Raw genomic sequence first — 5,690 nt, forward strand, 5'->3', positions numbered from 1 at the left:
CCCTCACACCCTATTAGTGACCCATTAGTGCTCTTCCACCACAAATTCCAAAATTTCCACCATGCCTATCCACCCTTCCACCCTACCTGTCACCCATCCTCCCACCCTTCCCGACAACCCGATCCGCCCCTACTCCACCCTACCTGTCATTCTTCCACCCTGCCTGTCATCTATCAGCATCCTCAAACCAGGCCAGCCACCCTTCCATCAGATTTGACACCCTTCAGCACCCATCCACCCTTCTGTCACCCTTCTTGCATTGTTGCATCCAAAGTCCCACCCTTTCACCCTCGGCGTCATCCACCCCACCCTTCACCCTTCCTCCCTACCCATTCACCTTTCTACCCATCCACCCTTCCATCTTACCTATTACCCTTCCACCCTACCCATCCACCTTTCCACCCTTCCACCCTACCTATTACCCTTCCACCCTTCCACCCTACCCTTCCACCCTACCCTTCCACCTTACCTATTACCCTTCCACCCTTCCACCCTACACATCCACCCTTCCCTCTAACCAATTACCCTTCCACCTTACCCATTTCCCTTCCACCCTACCCATCCACCCCTCCCTTTTACCCATTACCCATCCACCCATCCACCCTTCCACCCTACCCATCCACCCTTCCCTTTTACCCATCCACCCATCCACCCTTCCCTTTTACCCATTACCCATCCACCCTTCCACCCCTCCGTTTTACCCATCCACCAATCCACCCTTCCACCCTACCCATCCACCCTTCCCTTTTACCCATTACCCATCCACCCTTCCACCCTACAAATCCACCCATCCACCCTTCCACCCTACCCGACCCCCCTTCCACCCTTCCACCTTACCCATCCACCTTTCCCTTTTACCCATTACCCATACACCAATCCACCCTGCCACCCACCCATCCACCCTTCCACCCTACCCATCCACCCTTCAACCCTGCCCATCCACCCTCCACCCTACCCATCCACCCTTCCACTCTACCCATCCACCCTTCAACCTTACCCATCCACCCTCCACCCTACCCATCCACCCTTCCCTTTTACCCATTACCCATCCACCCTTCCACTCTACCCATCCACCCATCCACCCTTCCACCCTACCCATCCACCCTTCCCTTTTACCCATTACCCATCCACCCATCCACCCTTCTACTCCTCCCTTTTACCCATCCACCCATCCACCCTTCCACCCTACCCATCCACCCTTCCCTTTAACCCTTCCACCCTTTTACCCTTCCACCTTACCCGTTATCCATTCACCCTTCCACCCTACCCATCCACCCTTCCACCCTACCCATCCACCCATCCACCCTTCCACCCTACTCACCCACCCTTCCCTTTTACCCATCCACCCATCCACCCTTCCACCCTACCCATCCACCCTTCCGCTTTACCCATCCATCCTTCCACCTTCCCTTTTACCCATCCACCCATCCACCCATTCACCCTTCCACCCTACCCATCCACCCTTCCCTTTTACCCATTACCCATCCACCCTTCCACCCTACCCATCCACCCTTCCACCCTACCCATCCACCCTTCCACCCTACCCATCCACCCTTCCACCCTACCCATCCACCCTTCCACCCTTCCCATCCACCCTTCCCTTTTACCCATTACCCATCCACCCTTCCACCCGACCCATCCACCCTTCCACCCTACCTACCACCCTGGCCTACCTATCGCCTCGCCTTCACCAGGTGGCACACACACACGCCTCTCGTAGACGTCTTCAGTATTCATGAGTTTCTAAGTCAGATTTCCACGGTGTCGGTGCCGTCTCTCACTCCCGTCAGTCACACACTCATGCGTTCCTTGTGTTCAGCCTTTCTGTTTCTTTTTTTTTTTTTTTTTTTTTTTTTTTAGTTCGTATTGTTTTTTTTTGGGGGGGGGGGGTTTGTTTGTTTGGAAGGGAGGGGTGTGGGTTGGGGGGTGGGTGGTGGGTGTGGTGGGGGGGTAATATTTTGTTTATTTGCTTATTTTATTTATTGTTTTATTTTTATTATAATTTTCTTTAGGCCTTTTTGTCTCTGTTTCTTTGTCTTTGGTTTCTCATTGTTTCTCTCTTTCTCTGTCTCTGTCTGTCTGTCTGTCTGTGTTTATCTCTTCCTTCCCCCTCCCCCCCCCCTCTCTCTCTCTCATGATATAATTTACATTTCATGTTTTTTTTTTTCATATTGTGATTATCATTCATCGTGATTATAGTTATTATTATTATCATCATCATCATCATCATCATACTATTACTATTACCATTATTATTACCATTATTATCATTGTTGTTATTATTACCATCCTCATTATCGTCCCCATTATCGTCACTATCATTATAATTATCATTATCATTATAATTATCATTATCATTTCATCATTGCTGATTATACCTACAGCTTTCATTTTTCTACATAAAAGGTATTATAGTAACAATAAAATGGTTGCATTGGTAATGATAATAAAAGTGATGGTATTTGTAGTAGACACAGTAGTAGTAGTAATAGTAGTAGTAGTAGTAGTGGTTGTAGTAGTAGTAGTTATGGTGGTATATAAGTAGTAATAGTAATAGTTGTTGTTGTTGGCGCACTAAAAGTAGCAGTAATAGTAATAGCAATAATGATAATGATGATAAATATCAGGTCACAACATCGTTATGACTTAGGAACGAAATCTACGGTGATATTACCCAAACATGGCTTCCTCTCACATCTAAAAAATATTCGTGTCATCATGAATTTCTTAGATGACCGTCAAGAGGTCTATTTAAGGAGCTCCTGTCTATTAAACTATCAGATAGACTCACCGGCTGTCAATCTCAGCTTACACCATCATGCTCTCGTCTCTCAAATCTGTCAGTTTCTCTCTCTCTCTTTCTCTATCTATCTGTCTCTTTCCTTCTCTCTCTCTCTCTCTCTCTCTATCTCTCTCTCTCTCTCTCTCTCTCTCTCTCTCTCTCTCTCTCTCTCGCTCGCTCGCTCGCTCGCTCATACCCCTCTCTCTATCTATCTATCTATCTCTTTCCTTTTCTCTCTCTCTTTCTCCCTCTTCCTCTCTCTCTCTCTCTTTTTCTCTCTCTATCTATATCTTTCTCTCTCTATCTGTCTCTATCTCTTTCCTTCTCTCTCTCTCTCTCTCCCCCTCTCTCTTTCTCTTTCTCTCCCTCTCTCTCTCTTTCTCTATCTATCTGTCTCTTTCCTTCTCTCTCTCTCTCTCTCTCTCTCTCTCTCTCTCTCTCTCTCTCTCTCTCTCTCTCTCTCTCTCTCTCTCTCTCTCTCTCTCTCTCTCTCTCTCTCTCTCTCTCTCTCTCTCTCTCTCTCTCTCTATCTATCTATCTATCTATCTCTTCCTCTCTCTATCTATCTCTATCCATTTCCCTCTCTCTCTCTCTCTCTCTCTCTCTCTCTCTCTCTCTCTCTCTCTCTCTCTCTCTCTCTCTCTCTCTCTCTCTCTCTCTCTCTCTTTCACTCCCTCTCTCTCTCTTTCGCTTTCTATATGTCTCTTTCCTTTTCTCTTTTTCTCTCTCTCCCTCTCCCTCTTCCTCTCCCTCTTCCCCCTTCCCTACCCTCCCTTCCTTCCTTCCTTCCTCTCTCCCTTCCCTCCTCCCTCCTTTCTTCCTCTTCCTCTCTTTCTACGTCTCCCCTCCTCTGTCTCACCTTAATAAAATAATCTAATAATAAATTTCATGCGGGAGGCCATCGAATCAAAATCAGGTCTAGAACAATGTTCCGTCATAAAACATCACCTAAAAACTGGACGGTTGATCATAAAACCCAAGTACACGACCTGTGCGCTGTGCGGTTACACATGCTGCTTTTGTCAGAGGATTAATCTGCAGTAACTCGAAAAAGGAAAAAGGAATAAAAAAAAAATATGTAAACACATACATATATACACGCATGTATGTACGTACGCGCACACACATACAAACACAAACACATATATATATACATACACATACACATAGACACACATACGCACATGCACACGCAAACGCACACACGCGCAAACACACACACACACACACACACACACACACACACACACACACACACATAGAAGAAGAAGAAGAAGAAGAAGAAGAAGAAGATGAAGAAGAAGAAGAAGAAGAAGAAGAAGAAGAAGAAGAAGAAGAAGAAGAAGAAGAAGAAGAAGAAGAAGAAGAAGAAGAAGAAGAAGAAATGGAACAAAATATAAACAGAACCTCACTAACAACAGAGAAAAGAGATCGTTATTCATCGTCCAGTGATCGTTCTCCTTCCGTGCGAAATTGGCCCGGACGAAGAGGCTCTCCAGCGAGACAAAAGACGGTGCGCACCGGGTCGTGTGTTTGTGCCTCCTCCTTCCTCCCTCCTTCCAGCCCTCCCTCCCTCCCTCCCTGTTCATTCCCATCTCTCATTCACTCCTTCCTTCCCTCCCTCCCTCCCTGCTCCCTCCCTCCATCCAAACCTTCCTAACCTGTTCACTCCTCTCATTCACTCCCTCCTTCCCTCCCTCCCTCCCCCCCTCCCTTCCTCCCTCCAGCCCTCCCTCCCTGTTCACTCTCTCCTTCCCTCCCTCCCTCCCCCTCCCTCCCTCCCCTCCCTCCCTCCCTCCAACCCTCCCTCCCTGTTCACTCCTCTCATTCACTCTCTCCTTCCTTCCCTCCCTCCCTCCCTGTTCCCTCCCTCCCTCCCTCCCTGTTCACTCCTTCCTCTCTCTCCTTCCCTCCCTCCTCCCTCCCTCCCACCCTCCTTCCCTATCTATCTCCATCCCTCCCTCCCTCTGTCCTTGTTCCGTCCGTCCCTCTCTCCCTCCCTCCCTCTTTCCTTGTTCCCTTTCCCTCTATCACTCATTCACTCTCTACTTGCTTCCCTCCCTCCCTCCTTCCTTATCTATCTATATGAATATATATATATATATATATATATATATATATATATATATTCCCTTATTTTTTTTCTTACCCTCCTTGTTTTCCTTTATTACCCTTCCTTCCATTCCTTCCTTTTCTTCCTCTTTTTTCCTCCTTTTCCCTCTCCGCCATTTTATCTAATTTTCTTCCTTGAGGCTTCCTCCCAACTTTTCCTTCTTCCTGTGTCTACCTTTATCTCTTCCTTTTCCTGCTTCTCTGTTCCTCCATCTTCCCTTCTCTCTCTTCCTCGTCTTATCTTATTTCCTTCTCCTCTTTCGTTCCTTCTCTTTTTCCTCCTTAGCTCTCCCTCTCCCTCCTTTCTCATCCCCTTCTTCTACACCTCTCTCCTTCTTCCCCCATCTCTTTCCCTCTTTACTCATGCCCTTGTTCTCCATCTTTCTTTTTCCTCCCTCATCTCTCTCCTTCCTTCCCCGTCCCTCATCTCCTTCTTTCTCCTTCCCTCTGCCTTCTTTCTTCCTCTTTCCTCTCTCTCCTTCCTTCCTTCTCCACCCCTCCTCTCCCTCCTTCCTCATCCCTCTTCTTCCTTCCTCATCCCTTCTCTCCTTCCTTCCCTCAACCCTCCCATCCTTCTTTCTCCCTCTATCTCCCTCCTCCCCTATCCCCTCCTTCTCCTATCCCCTCCTTCTCCTATCCCCTCCTTCTCCTATCCCCTCCTCCCCTATCCCCTCCTTCTCCTATCCCCTCCTTCTCCTATTCCCTCCTTCTCCTATCCCCTCCTTCTCCTATCCCCTCCTTCTCCTATCCCCTCTTTCTCCCTTTCTCCCTCTGCTTCGTCAGAGAGATCGAACAC

Source organism: Penaeus chinensis, chromosome 33 (assembly GCF_019202785.1).
Source record: "Penaeus chinensis breed Huanghai No. 1 chromosome 33, ASM1920278v2, whole genome shotgun sequence".
Lineage (NCBI taxonomy): Eukaryota > Metazoa > Arthropoda > Malacostraca > Decapoda > Penaeidae > Penaeus > Penaeus chinensis.